Genomic DNA, 26590 nt, shown 5'->3' on the forward strand with positions numbered 1-26590 from the left:
TTTATCATAGGTTGAAACAATATATTTATCCCAATTACTACAATGAACTTCAGAAACTTCATAGAAACCAGAATTTGATTATATATGCTCTTAAAAGTTGTTCCTCCACATTGTGAAATTGTAATGACATTTTAGTCTTTGAAAACCCATTCAATGATGTACATTTATTCTTATCTTTTTAGTGCTAATTTGATTAAATATGCTCTTAAAAGTTGTTTCTCCACATTGTGAAATTGTAAGAACATTTTTTGTCTTTGAAACCCCATTCAGTGATGTACATTTATTCTTATCTTTCTGGTCTTTACTTCTTATCAAGCATTTCATGTTAAAAATCATTTATATTAGAATTAAATTATTCTTGTACAACAGTATAATCTTTGAGTTTCATGGTTATATATTATCTGTTAACTGCAAATATCAGTTAAAACCAGGACTGTATTTATTTTGAATTTTAAAAATATTGGATGCTTTCCAGTATGTTTATTTTCTATCAATGCATATGTAGAATTTGCCTGAGAAGAAATTTACAACCTGGATCCTGAACTATGAGAGTGATGTGTTAAGTATATGGTGATTATAAAATTGGCAATATCTGTTGCATAAAGTGGATTTGGTAGCATATGACAATAAATATGTGAATTCCCTTGGTTATTTAGGGAATTGCATAAGAAAAAATGAAAAATCTACTCTCATTTAACTAAATCTTGAAAAATGTTGAAAAAATAAACCAAATATGATGAAATAATTAAGATAAGCAAGAGTTCTCCAGGCAGTTATCGCATGTGAAAATTTCTCCAAACTTGTATTCTAGTCATGTTACACCTCTGATTTTTTACTAACTGAATTAAAGCAGCAAATTGTTTAACAATTTCAAGTCACAATTTCTTTATTGGCAAAATAAGGAGACTAATATTGACTACATGCAGATGTTATAAGGCTTAAACTGGACAATGTGAAAGCCCATCACAAATTACTGGACAAATGTTACTCATTAAAATATATATGACAATACTTTGTGCAATATGAAACACCATTTATCCCCAAGGTATTTTAATTGAAATGCAGCATACAGATTTTTTCTATAATAGTATTATTGGTGTATATGTTGGAAGTTTGCTTATTCAGCAAATAGTATTTCTCATAAGCACATATTTGTTATGGGGCCATAAAAAGACACAAGTAATTTTTACATATTTCTATTATTATCTATATTAATTGTGATAGGCAGAATATACCTAACATAGTTGAGGTCTGCATAAATGCTGTTTTCAGCAGGGAAACTGGCTGGAATTTGGTGAACTACAAAACATGAAAAAAGTACTGAGTTAGCTGAGGTCTTCTCAAAAGGAGAGTTATACTTTTTGTAAGTTTATGTGTTTTCAGGTAACTATTTCCTCCTCTTAAAAGATTATCAGTTTGATTTCATTTTGTTGTTGTCACTAATAATTCTCCCAGTAAGGAAGTGTCTCAATTGCTCTCTTCAATGTTCTTCCTTCTTCAGGAAACTTGGAGATTGCAGTTGAAAGAGTTGGTTTTCCTTGGTCTAATGACCAGTAGAAGAATGGTAGAACTTAGTTCCATTTAGAAGTAACCAGGTGAAGAAACAATATAAAAGATGTATAGAGAAGAAGGTAAAAAATACTAATCATATTTCTACATTGATTGTGGGTTAGTCCTCTGCGACCCACAGTCAACATAGAAATATGAGTCATTTTCCCCATTGTGTTTTTTTTTTTTTCTAATTTTTAAAATCCATCTTTATTGCTTGTGTAGGAAGTTTGTATGTGGAATACATTGAATGAAAGACTGTGGATTCAAAAAATGATTTGGACACTAGGTATAGAAACCCGAGCCAGATATAACTTTAAATCTTTGTTCTGCAACAATCAAATGGGAGGAAATAAAATTTGATATGAAGTGTGTTTGGAGTATTAATCAAAATATTCTTTACTCAATTTTTTATAAATGCCTTCAGCATTTTATCAAAACAGCACATGCTAACGAGAATAATAATCTTTATGTCTGTATATTGAAAGAGTATTTTAAAATCTTCTTCTGAAATTTGACCTCTTACCAATATTTGATTTTATTATTTCTTCCTTCACAACACACTCTCTTCCATTACCATCCATGACACCATACTTTTCCTATTTGGCCTCTGCTTCCTAAGTCAACCATCTCAGTCTCAAAAGAGTCATTATCATAGATCTAGGCAATAAATGGAGTTCCCTGGGGCTCTTTCTTTCATTCTTCTCATTTTTTTCTCTCCTCTGAGGTGATTTCATCTTTTTCTGTATTATTATTTATCATCCATACAATAATAATTCAACTCATCAATGTATATAACCAGACCAGATCTCTTTCTTCGGAGCCCTGTATGTGTGTGTATGTGTGTGTGTATACACACATATATATCCCAAACTTCAACTACCCTTGAATACTTCTATCTCGTCTTAAATTTGATATGCCTAAGACTAAACTGATATTACAAATACTTTTCTCCTAAAATAAATAAAAAGGCAATAATCCAGCATCATTCCTTTCTTTTAATCTAACATGTCATGTCTTGATAAGTTTCACCATATTCCATCTGGGCATACAAGTCCAAAACTTAGGAAATTTCATCAACACTGGCTACTGGCTTCTCTCTCCTCACACACTTATTTATCATCAAATTCTAAACACTTATGTCATCATTACATGCCTTGTTTGTCTACTTCTCTGCCACTAGCACCCTAGTTCAAGCTACTATTTTCTCCCATCTAGACTACTGCAACCATGCCCTGGTTAAATCTCCTAGAGTCCACTCTGGCTCCTTTTAGATCTGCTCTTCAGACTGTAACTCTGTCTCAGGACACATTTCTGACACTGCCATGTCCCCCACCAAATTTTTGAAATTACCTAATTGATTTCCCCTTGTTTTCAGAAAAAAGGCTAAAGTACTTAGAGTACAGAACACTTGCCTGGCTCCCAGTCTCCTTTTGTGCTACTTTCTATTGATGTTTCAGTGTCTCAGGTTTGCTTTCATCTTCGTCTGCCACAGGGAGCGTATGCATGCCGCACCTTGTCTTGCGCATGCTCATCAACCTCTCCCTCCCTGCCTATATTTTATGAATTCCCTCAATACTGGCTCAAATACATTTTCACAGGAACGCTTGCTGTGGTGCTCCAGTGTGTTTAGGTTCTCTAGTTAAAAACTCTCATATGCAATGGTTCTTTCCTATGTGACATTCTTCTCAGTCCCATTTTGTGTGTCTTTTTTGATGTGATTATCTGAATAATGTCTGTCTCTTTCTGTAGACACTAGACTTTCCCTCCTCACTCACCTGCAGTGCCCAGAGCATGGGAGCCTAAATAAGTATTTTGTTCATACTTCTGTTAGTGTAAAGAGCTCCACAATATCTAGGCTTTATAATAATATTGTTACTTTATGCCTACATATCTTTATCATTGTCCATATTCACTTTTTAAATTTACATCAAGTTGATTGGGAAGTTATTTTATGAAGTATTTTTAGTAATAATGATAGTGAATTTATATAGCACTTCTTTGGAGAAGCAATCATGCACTTCAACCAAAAATGATTTATGTGTGCGATTTTTTTCTAAATCTTCAATTCACCTTTCTTTAAAATAAAGCATTAAAAGCAGAAGTACCTTGACATGTATTATGTCCATAATGTTAAATGGAAATAAAATACCATTACACTGCCTTGTTCTTTAGGGTCTATCAGAGCATGAAATCAATATCACCATAAGCTGAAGTACAATCAAATATTCTTTCCAATTTCTGTCACTTGCTGTCACCTGCATTTTGAATTTCATAACACTTTTTTCACACACTGTCTTTCCACACATTTCTGAAAAATTTGCACAGCCATCTAGATTTATCAGAGGGTCATCATTGAACTGAATGGGATTAAAATTTGAATATGAGATATAATTCACGTAATGTGAGCCTGATTGTCTCACTTTCCTTTTAGACTCTGCCTGTATATGCTGTTCTTATTGGAATACAGGGTAGTGCAATCAAAAAATTCAAGTTTGTGAAACAGAATTCAGTAGTGTAATGATATAGTTATTGACAGCAGGGTGTGACACACTTGGAGAAGCTAGTCACTAAAATATACCAACCTGCTGGAATGAGGCAAACATTAAGCCTGACAAAACATTATGCAGCCTGATTTTAAAAGCTCAAAGGAATTGTAAAAGAAAGAGCTTAGGAACAGATTAGTAAGCTGAAATAGTGAGGTGAGATGAGAAAAATGAAAGGAAATTTAAATCACAGAATAATAGATAGAAATCATTATTTGTCAAAAAGAAGGTACTTAAAATAACCAAAAGAATGAAAAGGGAAACTTTAAAAAATAATAATGAAAACTTCTTAAAGTATGAGAAAAAACCAACATTCTTAGATTGAAAGGATCTAGCAAGCACTGAATAGAATAAATTTAAAAGAAGTTCACCTTTGGACATAGATTGGAGTAAATTTTAGAGTATTAAGTATTAAACATTCCCTTCTAACCCCTTCCAGTGAATATATATATATATATAGCCTGTTTTAGGAAGCTAACAATAGGCTATCATTCTAATATATTGTGACTATTCATCTGCTCAGACTTACTCTTTCATCTTATTCTATGCGTTATACTAATAAGCAGATTAAGTTTTCCAAAATTTTAACACAAAACTTAAACCTACAACTTAACTCTCTATCCTAGAGTTACCTCCCCAAAATAAAATGAGAATATGTGTGTGTGTGTGTGTGTGTGTGTGTGTGTGTATATTATACACAGGAATGAATATATATATATTCATTCCTTACCCTATTGGAAGGGTTTAGGAGTGAATGTTTTATATGTGTGTGTGTGTGTATATATATATATATGAGAATTAGATTAACATCATATACCTCATTGTTAATATTAGATGAAATACAGCAAATTTTCTGAGAAAAAAATGTTACTCCTCACTTTTTCTAAAGGACATACTTTAGCAAAATGAAAAAACGAAACCAGGTAATGTGGCATAAGTATAGAAGAAGTAATTCTGTACAAATACTCTTAAGTTTCATTTAAAAATAACTGTTCTAAAACATACTTTTATTTATTATATTAACAAATTGAAATTTAATAGCAATCTTAAAGTAAAATACCAGAAGATCTAAATAATAAGGTGGTTTCTGGAGCTGAGCACAGTTTAGAGCATTTGAGAAGAAGGAGAATACAGGTAAAAGAGCAGTAATATTCTCATCTTATTTTGGGGAGGTAACTGTAGGACAGAGAGAAAATGTGGGTCTATGTTTTGTGTTAAAATTTTAGAAAACTTAATCTGCTTATTAATATAACACATAATACAAAATGAAAGATTAAGTCTGAGCAGATGAATGTCACAATATATTAGAATGACAACCTGTTGTTAGCTTCCTAGAACGGTCTGAAAACCATCACTGTTGTTTCCAAAGACATATTAAAAACAAACACAACAAAAATTCTTTACATAGGAAGTTTGGAAAAGGAGGGGGATTGTGAGTGTGTGTCTGTGTGAGAAATAGACAACAGTTATCATCCAAAATAGAACTCAAGGCAAAAACCAAATTGCTACAATGAGGAATATTTCATTATCAACTTTCTACAGTTAAGACACTAATTATAAGGTCATTAGTAGTAAATTTTCTTTTGAGAAAAAAGAGATTAGATCATTAATTGAACATATTTTAAAAAATAAGTTTCAAATTGAATAAATCCTAAACATATTTAAAAAATCATTAAGACTATAGAACTGGGACTAGGCCTCAGGCCTTTCAGAGCCTTCCTAAATATGAAATACCAATGCAAAATGAAAAAGATATTATTTTCATTGCATCATTTTTTGAAAATGATAGGATAAAATACTCCATAAATTTCAAAGAACATAGAAGTATGTGAGAAGATAGTTGTACTACTTATAGAAACATTAATATTTGAATGTATAAAATACTGCTATTGATTTATAAGAAATAAAAAAATTATAACATAGAAAAACTGGCAATGTAAACAAAGGTGTAAAACTTAAGACTATATAAAAAGAATATACAATATGTAAAGATTCTCAAATTTACTAGTAATTAGGAAAACACAAATTTAAAAAATAATACGTCAGGTGATAACATTAGAAAACATTAAAAAGATGCATAATATCAAATGCTGGTTAGGTGAAAGGCAAATATATTTTCATATACTGTCAAGTGGGATTATAAATTGGTAAAGATTTCAAATGATAATCTGGCATATGTAAACATATGATTTAATCAATCATTCATCAAAATAATGGGAATATCTATTATACAGGAATGGTATGCCAAGTAGGCATAGCCACACTGTGGAGTACTAAGCAGGAATAAAAAGAAAAATAATAGATCTTTGTGTACTGATATGAAGAGCTTAAGATGTTAAATAAAAAACAATCAAAGGTTGAGTGATATCTACAGTATGACATCATCAGTGTAAAATACACTAACATACATAAACATATTTTCTTTGGGTACTATGTAGACATGTAAAACATTTTTTAAAAATCTGGGTTGATACACAGAAAAAAATACATTAATGTTTAATGTTTATATTAATAGCTATAGAAGAGACTAAATTGGAATAAAGTAGTGATTAAAAAGAAAATTTACTATTTCTGTATTGGTCAAATACTTCAATATTAGAGTACATTAGTAAACTGTATTATATAATTAAAAATTAAAGCAAAAAGGGCAAGATTAAAAATTAAAGGCAAAAAAATAAGTAAAATTTAGGGGGTTGAGTCATCAATGAGGTTCAATTCGCTCTAACTCTAAGGAGAAACAATGTCCCTAATCCTTGCAGTTAAGAGTAAAAGGCATTGACATTACAGAAAACTTAACTATCTGTTTAGACTTGAGAAAGAAAGGGTTGTATTCAGCTGGGCAAAGAAGAAATTCGCTATTAACACTTTTACATAAAATTCTAAGTACACATATATTTTCAAGACATTGTGTCCTAGTTTTGTTATTCTTGACATTAATTACTTTTATTACAGTCTTATAGGTGGTATTGGATAAAAGAGGTGTTTCAACATTCAGCATTTCAGATACGGAATAGATGCATAAGAAAACTTTAACATGGCCTCAACATGGAGCTTTGTGATTTAGAAGTAAAATTTCCAATATGAAGGTCAGTGTTTTATTTTTTCACTGATACACCCAGTCATCAACAACCATGCTTATACAAGCCATTTCATTTGGATGTAGAATAATTGTTTTATCTTTGAGAGCAGAGACTTATTTTGAACAAAGTGTTTTCCAAAAGACTGAATATGACATACAAAACCTATCTTACACTTCTCAAAACATGCAATAAGAACTAAATGAGAGGGTGCACATGAAAATGCATCCTAATATTAACTATTTGAGCATTCAATGATTTATTTGTTCAACAAATATTTACAAAGTACTATGCACTGGATTATAGGTTCATGATACATATTATAGGTTCATGTGCTGTGGGTGAAAAGGGAGGATTAAGTAACAACATCTGTCCTTTTGATATTTGCATTTTAATTACTAAATAAAATATGTTCTCGTAATATGACACCATGTATACCAGAAATATATTATGATAGAAATATTTGTTTGGCTTGATGGTGTCTTTCTTTGAGGAGGTATTTATAAGCAAAGTTTTGAAGAATGAATAGGATGAGGAGAAAGATATGAGAAGTAGAGACTCCCAATCACAAATGCTCCCCTATTTTTATATATATTGATCCTACTCTTTTCTAATTTCATAGTTTTGATCATATTGTTTTCTGTCCTTGAAATGATTATCCCTTCACCTCGATGTCAACTCCTGTCTGGCAGCCCTATCCAGCCACTCAGAACCAAGTCACATGGAAATTCTTTATTATGACATCTCAGAATCATGATCTTCCCTAACCCCATCCCATTACTTCTTTAAACAGTTTGTACTTGATACATAACCTGCACCTGTGTCACATTCTTTTTGACTGAACAACTCTTTAAAAGCAAGGATTACGCTTAGTTATTCCTTAGTGTCATAAACAAATCCTTGCCCCGTTCTTTGCACAAGTTTGGAACTAAAAATATTTGCTAGATTAATTTTTCCTAACTTAAGGACTTACACTTTGGGCATGATTAGACCCAGTATGAGACATTCATGTGTAGTGATACAAGGTACAAGTGTGTTTTGGGGAGCTGTCAAGTAAGATGGGCTCACTGTGAATGTATATAGACATAGGTTTCAGCAAGTGCATAAAGAAGGGACGCTATGCGAATTAGAAATAAAAAGTAAGATGTTGAGGGCTCTTTTTTCTGGAATAGTCAGTGTTCTTTGTGTACTTTACTAAGGGTTAGGAAAGACAAGATACAGGATAGTGAAAATGCCTTTTAATGGAACGTTACTTTCATTCCACCGTGTCATGGCAGTCGTGGCATGTTTTACCAAACCATCAGTTTTCCTATTGCCATGCCCATTTAATACAGTTTAATCAGGAACTGGACAGAGTAGCTCATACTAGTATGACTATTTTTATTCTGTAAATTATGTAAAGTCTTTGGTTTAATAATCATTGAGTACTTATTTGCCCTATTTTGTGGTAAAATATTTTTAAGGAACTGCTATTCTTCAGAGTTAAGTGACACTCAATTTATTCAGGTTTCTCAAATACATAGTTAATGTTTATTTATTTTATTTCTAATTTTGGAAAGGTAACCACTCAATAAAATTTTGTATTACCTTGAGACAAAATTATTTAATGTAATCATTCCCGGAGTAGAAAATACTATCCGGACAAAATACACTTCTATTAAATTATGGGTGGTGTAATCAAAGACATAAAATCATTCATTAATGCAAGGGCTACATCTTATCAAAATTTAAAAAATTCCCAAGCAAAAATTTCCATGAAGCATGTAAAGTATCTGAAATATACAAAGGCTACATTAGGAACAAAGCATGGACTTTATTCTCACTCACTAAAGAACTATCCAGATAATTTGTTCTTCATAAACCTTTTAAACACCAAGAAAAAACACTCATGACATTTTCTCTTCAAAGGAGTCTTAGGAAAGTAGGCTTTGAATCAATTTCTTTTTGAAAGTTGAGCTAAATAAATTCTATTCTAAACTTCAGCTGTGCTGTGGGTGAAAAGGAAAAGCTGTTATCTGAAATGAGGTCAAGTTCATAGCTGGCCCATAGGCAACTGTTCTCAAGTATTTGAGAATTTTATTCCTGCACCTGCAATATGATAGTGCCAGAACTGCTAACTCGCCTGCCCAGCTGTCCTGTCTATCAGATGCCTAGAGTCTGCTTGTTATTATAGCACATCTAAAAGGTAGCCCAAGACAACGAAGAAAAGGCATTATCTATTTGATCTTGACTCACACCATTGTTTGCCCACTAGTGCGATGTACTATATTTACATAGCTATGGTTCTGGATCATATAATGAGGCATAACTTATGATCAAATGATGTGGTAATGCAATCCACATTCATCAGCACTTAGCAGTACTTAAGAAGGGGGTATATACCGTCTTTGACAATTTTCTGTGGTTTCTGATAAATAAATTTAGGAGACACTAAATAACTAAATCATCTTGTGAAAACCAAATATATTTCATTATTCAAATTATGATTAAATAATTATAGAAATATCAGAGTCCTAGCAGTATCTGAATATGTCTGCATCATGAACATTCATAAGGTCTACTTGTCCAGGATGAATGACCAGTGTATGTTAGTGACCCCTGCTGTCCTCAAATGGACATGATAGTCTATGAGAAAAAGTCTCCTTTGGGTACTTGTGATGAAAATTCATTAGTCAATCTGTGGCTGAATTAATCATTCACCCTCTAAGACTTACCACTTATCTAATTGTTTCTAAGCTGGCCTCTGTGCCTAGTCCTAGACCTTGAGGTTATTTAGATCTCAATGTACTTGAACTTTCTTTTGCATCTGACTTTATTGTCCTCTCCTTATCAAAACTGCCTTCTCTTGGTGTCAGAGACATAGCATCATCCTGGTTGATTTCCTACTTTATTGACTGCCCTATTCTTTATCCTTCACTACTTTTTCCCTCTTTCTCCAAGAAGTGGGGGAATGCAAGAAGGGAGTGTATTCTTCAAGATTTTGTAATATCCTTCTTCCTTCATTTTTACTGCTTTCCTGATGATGTCTCTTATAAAATTGTTTAAAAAGTCCAAACCCTTCCATCATTCATGCCCATGTGTGTCAAATGGCAGTTTCTGCGTGTTGTTTTCTCCAGAAACTGCAAAGAACATTATTTTGACGTGTAATTACTCACACATCTGAATTTAGTTAAGTGGAGATTCTTCAGCATTATTTTTGTCTCTGTTTTTTTTCTCAGCCCTAATGACTCCAATATATGAGATGACGAAATTTAAAAAGTTTCATTTTCCTCTGATACATGTTCCAAAAAGTGTGTTTCCTGTGACCTAGGAAATGTCCTCTCTGTTTCTTCTGAGCTCAGCTTTCACTGTTCATTTTGGCCACATTCTCTCCATGTCTATACTTCACTGAGCCACACTGCAGGGGTGATGATCACAGGGGTTCAGAGAAGAGAAAGAGAAAAATGCTGTTGTTATAGGAGTGAAGTTAGTGGTATAAAGTGAGATTCTACAAATCTGCACCTTGTGACAGGAAAACTATTTCCTGTTTGTACACTGAAAAAAAACATTTTTTCACCGTATATAATTATAGCTTTCAGAAAAAGAGGCTGTCCAGTTTGAACACTGCTTGATAACTTGTTTTGCACTGTACATAAATTTCTGAGCCCCTAAGGCTTCCCGTGCAGCATTTTTAAGCACATTCTCTTCATCCTAACTTAGAAGTGAAGGTTTTGCTGTTAGCCAGTTCATTACCTACACATTTAGGACATATGGACGCAAAATAAGTTCACAATAACTGTGCATAGAATGAATAGCCAACAATAAATAAATCAATAATTATTCCCCTTCCTGGCTAATAGTAAATAAGCCCCAAATTTTGCTGATTTGACTTATTCATGGAACTGTATATGGACTTTGTACACTCTGTTGAAATTAGTATCAGGAGAAAGAAATGTTTGGTTTGTTTTTTTCATTTGAGAGAAATAAGAAACATAATACGAATGGAGCTTGTTAAATAGAAATTGCCAGAGCAGCAGTTAATGACCTACTTTGCCTCCCATGGAGTGTCATATCACTGTATTATTTTACTTTGAGTTTACTAAAAAAAGTCATGTAAATTGTTCAGAGTGGTAGAGTGAATGATTATTGAGTTGGTCTATCTTGGACAAAAGATTCCAAGAATAGTCTTTTGATAATTGCACGCACACATGCATGTACATGCACGCACACAGACATACAATACCTTCCCAAGATTTCCGCCAAAAATAGATGAACAAAGAGCTTTTGTATAAAGCATGGTGGATTTATTTATTTCCAAATCTGTCTCTTCAATGTCAACATGCTTCATCAATCCTGCTAATTCTTTTTCTCTAGAGAAGACCTGTCAATATACATCTTAATGAATTGATACCACGTCAATAATTAGGCTTCTGGGACTTCTTTCTTTATCTGAAAGAATATGAAGGTCTTTTGTAGCTGACTTGAACAGTCAGATTTCTCCCCATTCATCAACTATCTCACAAGATATTTATTTTTATTAAATTTCAGATGATCAAATAAAATTGTAACTATACCCTGATTTATATAACTACTGAAATATTTAAGACTTTAATCTTATTTCAAGAAAGGTTTGATTTAAAATGGCCTTAGAGTGTTAGTTTAATTAATATTCATGAATGTGGAAAGTTTGGAAACAATATATTCCTTAAGGCAGTTCAGCACTAAAATCCCAAGTTGTTACTTGAGCAGGAGAAAACATATTCGAACAATCTTTTATTTACCGTTGAAGAACATCACGGTCTCCTGTCGGACTGTGGGCTGTCTTTCATACTCTGGACTGGGGACAATGATTCTCCCCCTCTTCCCCATACTCAATGTTTGGTGTTCTTCCTTGCAGTTGGAACTATCTTCTTTATACAAATATGTATCATATTGGAATTGATGGTGGTAATATTCCTTGGGAAATGATGCCAGCAGAGATTAACTTCTGAAGTCCATATAGTCAAGGTCAGGAATTATCTGTAATTCTTTGGAAAAAAAGAATAGAACCAGCATATTCATCATAAATGACAATAATTGACAACATTTCTGCCAATGTGTCAAAACATTCATAGATTGACTGGAATCATGGTTTAATGTAGGCAAGCAGTGGTGCCAAGTTGCTTAATTCTCACTTATCTATCATTAAAACGCCACTGTGGAAATATGTGCTGTGTTACAGCCCATAATATTATGTTTAAAACTGACATTGATCTACCTATATTCTGTCAAAAAAGTGCAGAGCATGAATAAAGAAAAAAATAAAAACTTGTAAATAAGCAACCACTTATTTACTTAAAGGGCACCATTTCTTTAAATAAATAAGAAGATATTTCTGGTTCCTAATATTCTGATTTGTTAAATTGTTAAGTACCTGAATCTTAGATTTTTCACTGTTTAAATATACTAACATGATGAAAAGATACCTCATTCTTTTTTCCCCAAGCATTCTAAGTTGACTTTGATGAAATTAGCAATTTTCAGTAAAAAGACTTTAGGAACCAATTACTTGGGTCTGTTTTCGTAGCATGTTGGTATTCAGAAAAGTAAAATTTGTTACACCTTTGTTTTAGAAATGACAGGCAGGTACTTGTTTCTCCAATGAGTTATTAATTGTAAAGCCCATAATAGCTATTAATTTAAAAGCACAAAACACTTAAGAAACAATTTAGGTAAAAAAAAATATTTTTTTTGCTGAGACAGAGTTTTGCTCTTGTTGCTCAGGTTGGAGTGCAATGGCAAAATCTAGGCTCACTGCAATCTCCGCCTCCCGCGTTCAAGCAATTCTCCTGCCTCAGCCTCCGGAGTAGCTGTGATTACAGGTGCCTGCCACCATGCCCGGCTAATTTTCTGTATTTTTAGTAGAGATGGGGTTTCATCATTTTAGCCCGGCTGGTCTTGAACTCCTGACCTCAGGTGATCTGCCCATCTCGGCTTCCCAAAGTGCTGTGATTACAGGTGTGAGCCACCACGCCTGGCCGATAAATAAAATAATTTAAAATTACATCTATAAAAACTAGAATTATGAATTTTTAAAAAGAGATTTTTTTTGGTTTCCTGAGACAAGGTGACTAGCAAAGCTGCTGACTTTGAGTAGAGCCCTTTGAGGCAGCAAGCCTTGGAGGCCACTGAAAAATCTGTGGCCCAGACACTGCCTTAAAAGCCTTTAGAGTATGCTAACCTGATAGAATTACAGGTGTCTGCAACCTCCACGGATGCTGGTTGGAGACTATAGTAACAAACACTTGCCACTTGGGTGCACCAGCCTCTGAGTTTTGACAATACAGTTGCCTGAGGCAGCTACCAGATATATGTCTTTTAAATGGCAACTCCTTGCTTACTTGGGCACTGGTAGAGACTACCTCATGGCTGGAGCACTACATGTACTGCTCATTACGACTCCATCAATAAACTTGGATAGGCTCAACAGAGCTTAATTATTAAATGGAAATGGTACATTCAAGATGGGGCCTGACTGGGACCCCCAAGAGACCAGTAGATTTCATGAAGGGACAGAGTTATAATTATTGATGACACAGAATGGTTCACTAATGGCTATACAAAACTAAAAGCAGACTTGGTCATTTGGACTGGTGCCACCATCTGACCAGTGAATGCCATCTTTTGAAAGAGATCAAATACAGATGTTGTGTCCAATGTACCAAATTACATGCAACTACATGAGTCACACGGTGATGACCATGCATGACACCCCATCACCATATTTTACTACATTTTCAGAGACTTATGTAATGAGTCTCACTGGATTCAGACAAGCTGGTAACCATTGCACGGTGAACCTGCTTCACAGTTACAACTAAACCAAACTCAGATAGTTAATAAAATATTAAATGACAGTCTTGAAACATACACACACACACACACGTTTATGATGTGGTGACTGTGTCTCCAGAATCCTCCATTTTACTCATTACATTGTGTAGGAGCCATTTATTTTGATAATTGACCCAAATCCAGTTGCTGGGCTGGCACTGGTTCACCTAAGTCAATCAGCTAATAGACAACCTCATTGATTGGTTCATGCGATGGGCTTATCACCTATGTTGACCCAATCAGAATAAAGCCCAGGAACTTCATTCAATAGTGGTGGTGGTGGTGGGTGCTGCTTTCATCTTCTTTTTTAAAATGCATGTTGTAGATAAAAGATAAAACTGTCTCAAGCTCTTTGCTTTCTTAAGAGAAGCCAGCTTGAGTAAAAAGCTGATAAACAGAAAATAGTAAAACATATAAAACTGCCAAGAAATGAATCTGGTGCCTGATCAAAGCATGCTTAGAGCTTACCCTGGCACTGGACTAAGTCTTCTTGATTACTAAAACCAGGCTCAGCTGAATTTTTTGCTACTGTAAGTATCTTAAATTATAAAATAAGTGAAAGTTCATCAAACATTCCCTGGATTATCACATAAATCTGTAGGGATTACACAGCTGGGAGTTGTTTTCTTTTTACTGTTGGTTTTCATCCAAGTGTAGTCAATGTTAGACAGCCTTCCAGTAACATACAATGCTCTATTCTTAGAGTGCTTCATTTGAAGAATTATTTTTGATACAGCAGTAGCTTAATTTGTGTAAATTAGTAAGAATTCGATATGAGCCATCCAATCAAGAAGAGTTCTGAAGAGACAAAACTTAAGACTCCAGAAGAAAAGTTATTTTACATAGGCATAGGTCAATAATAGTAATAAAAGCCACATATTACATGCCAAGGAATTTATATGTAATAGATTATGACTAATCTTTATATCAGCTTGGTGAGGGCTGCCTTATTATCTTCATTTAATAGCTGAACAAATTGAGATTCAGGGTATTTTGATAATGGATCAGGTTCATCCAGCTAATAAGCAGAGTCTTACAAAGTTCAAATTCCTTTGAAAGGAAAAGCTATACATTTAATCCACCTTAAGGCTTCTCTTTCACAAATTTACTTTCAGAAACGTTTACTTAGGGCCTGCTATTTTCAAAGAATGAGAGTTACACAAAAACATGAAATATATTTCCTGAGAGCCAGAGAACAATCTATCTCTAGAGAGAAAAAGGACTATATTAAAAAATGAAAATAAATACAAATAATTGAATTGAGGGCAACAAGTAAAGGATAAAAAATAGGGAAAAAAAAAAAAAAAACCCTGATCACTAGTATAGAATGAATTCTAATTCTGAAATCATAAGTTTCAGAGACAGAGTTTTATTTGAGCTCAATCTGAAAGGAAGAGAAGATTTCTGTAGAGATGGAGGGATGAAGATGTCATTCTTGGCTGCGCAAACTTTGTGAGTCAATGCATGAAGGCAGTAAAACTTAGAGCAAATAGAGAGCAGACCCATGAAAGCCTGACCTGGTGATAAATATGTGGTGACAACAGAAACTAGAAAAAAGAAATGTAACAAGATTTTCTCAGTCCAGAGATTGCAAACTTAAGGTCCATGGCCTGTACTTAGTCTGTATGGTTGCTTAATGTAAGCCAAATAATGTTTTTAAAATATTTGAATGATTGCAATTTTGGTCTATGATCCTCAACGCTCTTTGTCTCTACCCCCGCGTCTCGTCTGATGCTAAGCTGCTTCACTCATCCACAGTGTACCTTGACTGGGACCACACAGGCACCTTACAACTTTACATCCATAGTGAAGACTCCGAAAATGCTTCCGTAAGATGGGTATGGAGGATATGGACTTGACATGATCTCAACTGCTTTTACACAGATAACTCAAGCAGCAGTGTAGAGATAGGTAGAGATACTAAAAAATTGTCATGAAGGAGGCTAGTTAGGAGGCCAGTATAATAATTTACTTAAAAAATATAGGAAAACTATGATCTAGTGACATCAGGAATGAAAAGGACTGATTTGAGAAATATGCAGAGTAGACCGAATGGACTTTCTATTAATATATTAAGGAAACAAACAAAATAAATGGCCCTCATTGAGGGGACACCTAAAAGGAAAATGGGATTCACACACACAACTACGAAAAACAATTTTTGATTTATGAGTGAGGATATCTCTGGTGGGTAGCATGGATTCTATCAATGGCCATTGATTTTGGAAAACAAACTGAATGTTTTAATAAATATAATGGGGTGCTTAGTGAAAACTGGGACTTAAAATGGGCATTTGGAAAGAAATGAGCACTTTCTGCCCCTTGGAGTCAGGCTTATAGACATAAAATATATAGCTATATGTAAATACATAAAAGAAAGCTATATATTTTACATTTAGGGCAAACCGCTCTTAGCATTATGTAATGTATTGAATGTGACCATATAAGACAAAAATGTCACTATTTGGTGGAAGTCTTCATTCAAGATTTGAGCCAGATATAATGCAAATGTAGTTACTTCAGATTAAACTATGGTGCCTTTACCTGTGTGAATATGAATTTGTTGTTTCCTTAGCAGAATTATGCACCATAAGCGTAGAAAACCCCTTTCCCTCTTCCACATATGGATTTAGACCATTTTTATCTTTAAAATTATGTTTTCCTCTTTATATATGTGGCTGTGAATGCTCATCTAAGCATTTGGTCACAGGAGATTAAGAGTGGAAACCATATAGTAATAGAGATTTTGTGCAAGCTACAGAATCTTTTCATCTCTTGCCAACATAAAGAATGGAAAACAACTGTCCTGAGCTTGGAACAGCACTGCTTGGACTTGATTGTTGCTGTGGGACACCGGGTGTTGAGACTTAATAATCCATACTTTTGGAAACATATGGTCAACTAATCTGATTACCTTTATCCCATGGACCATGAGATTTCAATGCTTTTGATGTGAGTGGGTAGCATTTTCCTTGAAGATAAGGAATGTTTCCACTGTAAAATCCAGGAAAAAGGTCGATTGAGTAATAGAAAATAAAGTAACTTTTAGACCACGTGAGGAAAAATACTTCTTTTCTTTCTGTGCCTTTGGGCAAATTGTGCCTGAGATGAACAGCATAGGCATATTTTGAGTAATTCTGAGAGTGGAAGTATGATTTTACTAGATTTGGTATTAAAATAAAAACTAATGCTTTCAGATACATATTTACCCAATTTTTCTATGGCATGTGGCCTGCATGTGCCATTCCCTGCTGAGGAAATGGAGGACTGCAGTTCTGCTCCCAGCAATTTTTCTCCCTGGGAATGACTCAAAATGTAAATGAGAACTCTCACTTGCCTGGGCTAAGCTCTAGCTTTCTATATTAGCTGGAGCCATCAGATGATCTTTCAGAAATTTAAACGTTGGAACAAAAAGCGACCATAACTAAGAGCTGTTAGAATAGAGTCACATCCCTTGAAATACAGATAAAAGGCACCTGAATGGTGACTTTAGAGAGCCCAGAGGCTAATCTTCCTTCTTCTTTGTCATAAAACTCTTTCTTACTTCTGGAAACTTCATTGATATCTTTTTTATCAATCTGTTTGAATTTACAAGGAACATAGCTGATTACCATAACTTTCAACCCAATTAACTTTATCATAGTATGCAGTGTAGTGTTTAATCTGATGGAAGGATTTAGTTGCATATTTTGTTTGCTAAGCAAATTCTACATGGTGTATGTGGGATTTGGGGAACTACACCCATTTTTAACTATTTACTTTTAGCATCTTTTTTTTTCTTTTTTTCTTTTTTAAGACAGAGTCTCGCTCTGTCTCCCAGGCTGGAGTGCAGTGGCACAATCTTGGTTCACTGCAACCTCTGCATCCTGGGTTCAAGCAATTCTCCTGCCTCAGCTTCCCAAGTGGCTGGGATTACAGGCACCCACCATCACGTCAGGCTAATTTTTGTATTTTTACTAGAGACGGGGTTTTGCCATGTTGGCTAGGCTCGTCTCATACTCCCGACCTCAGGTGGTCCGTCCACCTCGGCCTCCCAAAGAGCTGGGATTCCAGGCATGAGCCACCACGCCTGGCCTAGTATCCCTTTTTTAAAGCACTAACCATCTCATCTGTTTTCTAGATCACTTCCTGATTCATGAAACATTTCCATTCATCTAATATCCAAAAATATTTACTAATAATTGATCTCATACTGTCTCAGGCTGGGCTGGGTTAAGCTTTAATAATCAACAACCTGAAAATCTGAATTACTTTTTAAAACAAAAACTGATGTGTCACTCACACTACATTTTTTTTTCAGGGTTTAGCTATTGTTCTTACGTTTCCTTAATCTAGATTACAGACTAACAGAGCTTCCTCTATGTGAAATGTTGTCAATCATTCTGGAAAAGGAGAAAATAGAGCAAAGTAAAGAAGTATTGACATATAACTTCTGTCCTGAAGTTGTGTATCACTTATGCCTACATTTCTTTGACCAAAGTAGAGGGCTATGACCTCACACAAAAGAGCACTGAACACTGCCAAAGAGTCCCTCAGTCTATCTCATTTATTGTATGCCAGATACTGTAGTAGGCATTTATTTTCTATAAATTTCTTTATCTAATGTGTATTTAACTTCTTTTTATGACTGGGGAGTCTGAGACTTAGAGAAGTCAAGTGCTTTTCCATAATCCAAAGAGCTGGCATATGACAGAACTGAGGTTTGAGCAACATTCTGACTATACGCCTCACTTGATTTTTTCTTTCCTTCCTTCCCCAATTAATTACAAAGTATTTCTTCTGTACTACCATGTAGCTTATGATTTCATCCACTTCTCAATTTCCGTTGCAATGAAAATAGCCTTGGAAACTCATGTATTCTTTTTAACCTAGATTATTTCAGTGCCCCACCCACAATGGTTTAATTGCCTCTCAACTTTCTTCCCTACAGTTACCCCTATTCAGAAAGAAAGAAAGAAAAAAAAAATCCAAAACACAAGTCTGCAAATGGAACCTTTTTTCTTAGAAATGTTCAATGACTTCTCACTACCTTGTCACAGGTTTTGAAAGGTTTGGTGACTAAATAAAAAGTAGTTGATAAAGATCCTTCAAGACTTTGTTTATATCTTCCCAAGCAAATCATATACATATGCAACTGCTTAAGAAGCATTTTCAATCAAGAATAAAGAGATAATAAGTAAACCAATAAAGTAAAAAATGAAATATTTAAAATCTAACAATACACATAAAACAATTTGCTAAGAGTTATTCAAACAGCTTATTTTTGGGTCAAGATCATGAGAGGTTGTACCTGTACATATTTTTATGGGTTCTGTCAGTGAAGACAAAGAGGGAATATTATTCAATTATTATTACATATTACCATAACAGTAGAAGTACTGGAAGTTGAGAGTTTGAGAAATGAGGGAATCAGGTGAACAGATGCAATTGAAAGGAAATATGAGTTATGAGAAGTAATGTTTTAGAAATGAATTCTCCCAGCTTACATTGAATTTTGGAAACCATAATTTGCTGGTACTCTAATGTCACTTACTAATCTGTAATTAAATGAGAGCTGAAAAATGTATGTTCCCTTCAATATATTAATTTTGCCATGTGACATAAATAATGTGAATTTGTATTATAATACATTTGTATCATTTTAAAAGTTCTTCAACTCAGTGTACATTAGACAAACCATTAGAAGAATACAAATCCACCTTCTTACCACAATACGCTTACTCTTTCACACACAAACAGAAACATCACACATTAGGGGGCTTTGTGTGTGATTTTTGGATTACCTAGGGTTGTTTGCTTTAGAAAATAGGCTTTGAAATCAACCAAAATGTATCATAGACTAAAAATTGTGTGTCAAAGTCTAAGTTAAAATGAAGACCTGATCCTACAGTTATACATTTACTATGCTTAATTGCAAATCTATTGACCTCTCCTCAACTTTAAACCATTTTGGCCTGATTCACAATTTAGCTACTCTTCTCACCTTTTCGCTGTTGTAGGAGCAACTGAATAGAAGCTGTCAGTTTGATCAATGAGTATATGCAGGAAGAGCCCATTTGAAGATATATCTTGATTTTTGCAGTAACTGGAATATTGAGATACACACAAAAGTATTGAGGTTGGCATAATCAGGTAATAGACACATTTATTAATTCATTATTTTATTTATAGTTTAATAAAAAATTAGTAAATGGTTGCTATATGCTTAAGGATCTGTGCACGAGGCAGTAGGAAACAGAACAAACAATAAATATATAAGTAAATGTGAGTTCTACAGAGAAGAATAAAACATAGTAAGACATAATAGGGAGTACTGGTGATTGTTATTTCTATTTTGTATTAAACAGAATTAGAAAAGGCCTTGCTGACTAGGTGACATCTAAGCAATGTGCAGAGAGACCTGAGGAAGAGCAGCATGTGGCTCTACAGGAAATGGATAGTCGAGGTAGAGGAAGCATCAAGCCTAATTGCATGAAACACATGTATTCAAATTGTTTAAGGAAGAAAAGGAGGCCAGTGTGGCAGAGTTGAGAGTCCAAAAGGGAGAATGGTAGAAAATTAGGTCAGATAATTGAGGGTGAGGTAGATCATGTAAGGCCTTGGAGACTTTTGTTTCAGACTGTTTAACTCTGTATCAAAGTAGATTTCTTCTCTGCCTAGCAACAGAGGCTACATTTCTCAGTTTTCGATCCCATCAGACATGGCCATGTGACTGAGTTAAAACCAATAAAATGTGACATAAAATGACCCACTTCATGTCCAACCTTAGCCTGTAAAAATCTCCCAGGTTTGATCATCGTGCTTTTTCCCCAATTTACTGATTTGAGATGGATTATTGTAATGACCCTGAGAGTCATACGTTCAAGAAGGTGGAGCCATCAGATTAAGTCTGTGGCCTTCCATCATCACAAGAAAGAGAGCTAGCTTCTCATCATGAACATATAGTTTAGTATTTATGAGAATGAAAATAAACATCCATCACATTTGAGCAATCACAGGCACTATAGATCAGGCAATATGAGGATGGAGAGTTGATTGCTAGATGAGATTTATATTGACAATAATTTCAGTGGAATAGTGAGCATAAAAATCTTATATTCAATTATAGGTACATTCAAGAGAAAACTAGGGGAGAAAAATTGGAGATGTGAGCATATAAAAGTCATTCAAAAAGTTTTTTTGTGAATGGGAGTAAATAAATGTGGTGATAGCTTGAGGGACTGTAGGATCAAGGGAAATGTTTTTTACTGAGGCAGTGTTGGAGTATTTTGAGAAGAATTATGCATAAGAGGGGAAAATGATTGTTTAGAATATAAAAGCAGTTGCTGAGATATTTGAGCTTGCAACAGATTGCATGACCGAATGCAGGAATTACTGGTTTTAAGTGGAAATATGGAGAGTTTATTTATTTTATCAGAAGGGAAAGCAAAACTAATTGGTATTTGTATAGGCAAATAAGAAGATGTGATGGAAACTTTTGGAAGCACTTGTTTTGTAGCTTTTAGAAAAGAGATCAATAGCTGAGACTGAGAAAGTGGAGAGGAATTGGAGGCTTGATGAGAAATGAGAAGATATAATAGTTATCTAAATTATGGAAGACCAAATGTATTTGAGAAATGTATAGAAACATTATTATGGTTTCACTTCTGATTGATACTTATCATTGTGTGGTGGAACCAGTAAGGTTACATGGTTTTCTTCAGTCATTACTTGCCCAGTTGTAGGCAGAAAGTTGAATTTAAACAAAATAATTATTTTGCTAGATGAGTACCATAAAATGAGCAAAAGGAAAGATAGTTAAGGCTATATGAAAAGATTGATAATGATAGCACATGTAATTTAATCCCATCAAGAAGAAACTTGTGAAAGAAACTTGTGAAAGAACAATATTCAAATGAAACTATGTTGGTATTCTTACTCTGTTATTTGGTATATATTCACTTAGTTTGGTACTTTCAATTAAAGTGGAAAAAAATGTTGGAATTATGGTATGGCATAAGAAAGAGATTCATGGAACTACAGCAGGTATTGGTTAGAGAGTATGAAAATTGAAAATAAGATTAAGGTGTCTATACGGCAGTTGATAATGACAAAGTCTAAAGTGTAACTATGTATAAGACTAGCTGAAGTAGGAGGAGGGAAATGATAATAAAGAAAGGAGAGTCTGGATTATTAAAATATATCATCTATATACATATGAAATTGTGAATAATTATGGCAAAGAGATAGAATTGGAGAGAGAGAATTAGTGAGGCTTCAAGGAATGAGAAATAACCAAAAGAATCACCTGATGACTGCAACAAGGATAGGCTGTAGTCACTTTGAAGTTGTAAAGTTTTTTTAAGAGAGAAGGAAAGAAGGACAACACTCTCACTACAGGCCTAATGAAGAGGGTGTATTAAAAACTAATGGTCACCTCTGGAGAGTGATTATCAAATTGGAGGAAAGAATGTTCAATGAAAAGTTTATGAATAAAGGGATTTTTCTCTTGATGGACTTTGACTTCTAGGATGGACGGGAAGAAGGTTTGGAGGTAAGGATTTAGTGGAGGAAAGGTTCAGCATAAGTCAAAAGTAAGCAAGGAATGATTTGGGGAAGAGTACAGTTAGTGCAGGGTAACCTGTGCATCTTGGATTCCTGGATATAAACCTTGAAGTGCCCTTGCCAGCAGACACCTATATTTTAATCTCTTTGTTTAGACTGCCTTGCAGAGATACCATGCTGAATTAACTTTTAGTGCAACTCTTAATACAAATTTTGAATAGCCTCAAATAGTCAACTCAAAATTGGATATTTATGGCAAATGAAAAGTTAAATATCCTGGTATTACTGTAAACAATTTTGTTTAAGGTGATAATAATTGTCTAAGTAACAGATGACTTATAATAATTAAGCTTGCTTTGAGCAAAACCATTAAAGAAAATATCATGCCATGTGGTCTATAGGATTAAAAATAGAGCTAATTAAGAGACTGCATTTAATCTTAATTCTTTTGATAGGTGATCAAGGGTTAGGATAGGAGGTCCATACTGTTAAAGTTTTCTTTGCAGGCTTCAAAAGAGACATAACATTATCTTTAGACATGTTGTTATATTAAAAACAGGGTTATCTACTTTCATATACTTTGCAATACTTGGTTTTACTATTCAGTAATTATCATACCAATTTCTTTATCTTCATTATTATATTCAAATGAAACTATGTTGGTATTCTTACTCTGTTTTTTGGTATATATTCACTTAGTTTGGTGCTTGATAAATGTAAGCATTTCAATGGTTTTAATCTTGACTGCATGGTAGAATCACTTGGAAAATTTTTAAAAATACCTATGCTGATTCCTTACAACTGACTTATCATTCTCATTGGGGGCATATACCTTTTTAAAAAAATTGTCCACAAGTGATTGTGCTATGCAGTCAGCATTGAGAAGTACTGATTCAGACAATGTAGTCACAAACCAAGCAAAGGTAAGCATGAATAAACCAGAAAAAAAAAAAAAAATCCCTTTCCCTCAGTTGATGGCATTTTTACAGCTTTAATACATCACTTATCCTTTTGTACAGGGTGAATTTTGCATGTCATTGTGTCTCCGACTAGACTATGAGTTCCTTAAATTGAGAGTCACATCTGATTTGCGTTTATATTATGCTGAGCTTCAGCTTAACACAACAACTTTCACAGATGTGCTTATTTTATTTTTATGACAGCTATTCTATCATTGAGAACATAGGGAATTGGTTTTATTTAATAAACACAAAATCCAAATAGGTATTGTACATCTGACACTTCTTTTTCATCGCTATTTACAGTGGCATTATCTTCTAAATTATTTTACATTATTGTTTTCTTTAAATAATCTATCATAATTTCAATATTAAATCTTACAGTATAGTATTTATGTTTCATATGTAGAAGATCAATTTTTTTTTTAAAAAATTTATTTTAAGTTCCAGGATACATATGCAAAACATGCAGGTTTGTTACATAGCTATATGTGTGCCATGGTGGTTTGCTGCACTTATTGACTGGTCCTCTACGTTCCTTCCCCTCATCCTCCACCCCTAAACAGCCCCCGGTGTGTGTTGTTCCCTTCCCTGTGTCCATGTGTTGTCACTGTTCAACTCCCACTTGTGAGTGAGAACATGTGGCATTTGGTTTCATGTTCCTGTGTTAGTTTGCTGAGGATGCTGACTTCTAGCTTCATCCATGTCCCTGCAAACGACCTGAATTTTTTATGGCTGCATAGTATTCCATGGTGTATATGTACCACATTTTCTTTACCTAGTCTATCATTAATGGGCATTTGGGTTGTTTCCATGACTTTGCTATTGTAAATAGTGCTCCAATAAACATATATGTACATGTGTCTTTATTGTAGAATGATTTGTATTCCTTTGGGTATATACCCAGTAATAGGATTGCTGGGTCAAATGGTATTTCTGGTTCTAGGTCCCTGAGGAATCACCACACTGTCTACCACACTGGTTGAAATAATTTGCACTCCCACCAACAGTGTAAAAGCATTCCTATTTCTCCATAGCCTCACCAGCATCTATTATTTCTTGACTTTTTAATAATCATCATTCTGACTGGTGTGAGATGATATCTTATTGTGGTTCGGATTTTCATTTCTCTAACGATCAGTGATGTTGAGTGTTTTTTCATATGTTTATTGGCTGCATGAATGTCTTCTTTTGAGAAGTGTCTGTTCATATACTTTGCTCACTTTTTGATGGTCTTGCTTTTTTCTTGTAAGTTTGTTTAAGTTCCTTGTAGATAGACCTTCGTCAGATGGATAGGTTGCAAAAATTTTCTCCCATTCTGTAGGTTTCCTGTTCACTTGGATGCTAGTTTCTTTTGCTGTGCAGGAGCTCCTTAGTTTAATTAGATAGCATTTGTCAACTTTGACGTTTTTTGCAATTGCTTTTTGCTTTTTTGTCATGAAATCTTTGCCCATGCTTCAGTCCAATGGTATTGCCTAGGTTTTCTTCTAGAGTTTTAATGGTTTTGGGTTTTACATATAAGCCTTTAATCCATCTTGAGTTAATTCTTGTATAAAGTATAAGGAATGAATCCAGTTTCTGTTTTCTGTCTATGGCTGGCCAGTTTTCCCAGCACCATTTTTTAATAGGAGATCATTTCCCCAGTGCTCGGTTTTGTCTGGTTTGCCAAAGATCAGATGGTTGTAGATGTGTAGTGTTATTTCTGAGGTCTCTGTTCTGTTCCATTGCTCTATATGTCTGTTTTGGAAGCAGTACCATACTGTTTTGTTTACTGTAGCCTTGTAATATAGTTTGAAATCAGGTAGCGTGATGCTTCCAGCTTTGTCTTTTTGCTGAGGACTATCGTGGCTATACAGGGTCTTCTTTAATTCTATATGAAATTTAAAGCAGTTTTTTTTCTAATTCTGTGAAGAATGTCAATGGTAGTTTGATGGGAATAGCAGTGAATCTATAAATTACTCTGGAAAGTATGGCCATTTTCCCAATATTGATTCTTCCTATCCATGAGGATGGAATGTTTTTCCAGTTGTTTGTGTCCTATTTCCTTGAGCAGTGGTTTGTAGTTCTCCTGAAGAGGTCCTTCATATCCCTTGTAAATTGTATTCCTAGGTATTTTATTCTCTTTGTAGTAATTGTGAATGGGAGTTCATTCATGATTTGGCTCTCTGAGTGTCTTTAATTGGTGTAAAGGAATCCTTGTGATTTTTGCACATTGATTTTGTAACCTGGGACTTTGCCGAAGTTGCCTATTAGCTTAAGTAGTTTTGGGGCTGAGATGATGGGGTTTTCTAAATATAGAATTATGTCATCTGCAAATCCGGATAACTGGACTTCCTCTTTTCCTATTTGAATATCCTTTATGTTCCTTGACTGATTGTCCTGGGCAGAGCTTCCAATATTATGTTGAATAGGAATGGTGAGAGAGGGTATCCTTGTCTTGTGCTGGTTTTCAAAGGGAATGCTTCCAGCTTTTGCTCATTCAATGTGATATTGGCTGTGGATTTGTCAAAAATAGCTCTTATTACTTTGAGATATGTTCCATGAATACCTAGTTTATTTAGAGTTTATAACATGAAGGGATGTTGAATTTTATCAAAGGCCTTTTCTGCATCTATCTGCATCTATTGAGATAATCATGTGGTTTTGTCTTTGGTTTTGTTTATGTGATGGATTACGTTTATTGATTTGTACATATTTTACCAGCCTTGTTTCCCAAGGATGAAGCTGACTTGATTGTGGTGGATAAACTTTTTGATGTGCTTCTGGATTTAGTTTGCCAGTATTTTATTGATCATTTTTACATCAATGTTATCAGGGATATTGGCCTGAAGTATTCTTTTTTTGTTGTGTCTCTGCCAGGTTTTGGTAACATGATGATGCTGGTTTCATAAAATGAGTGAAGGAGGAGTCCCTCCTTTTCAATTATTTGGAATAGTTTCATCAGGAATGGTATGAGGCCCTCTTTGTACTTTTGGTATATTCAGTTGTGAATCCGTCTGGTTCCGGGCTTTTAATTAGTGCCTCAATTTCAGAGGCTATTAATTAGTGCCTCAATTTCAGAACT

General features: G+C 34.3%; 1 long non-coding RNA gene across 1 annotated transcript in view; it reads right to left on the reverse strand.

The window, feature by feature from the left end:
- The window catches only part of LOC103882304, a 37987-nt gene that overhangs the window by 6755 nt on the left and 4642 nt on the right, over nucleotides 1–26590 (reverse strand). The window contains exons 2-3 of the long non-coding RNA XR_004182688.1: nucleotides 20007–20108; nucleotides 11932–12177 (exon numbers count right to left, since the gene is read on the reverse strand). This is a non-coding gene — a long non-coding RNA (uncharacterized LOC103882304). The remainder of the gene's footprint in view (nucleotides 1–11931; nucleotides 12178–20006; nucleotides 20109–26590) is intronic.

This window comes from Papio anubis, chromosome 3 (assembly GCF_008728515.1).
Source record: "Papio anubis isolate 15944 chromosome 3, Panubis1.0, whole genome shotgun sequence".
NCBI lineage: Eukaryota > Metazoa > Chordata > Mammalia > Primates > Cercopithecidae > Papio > Papio anubis.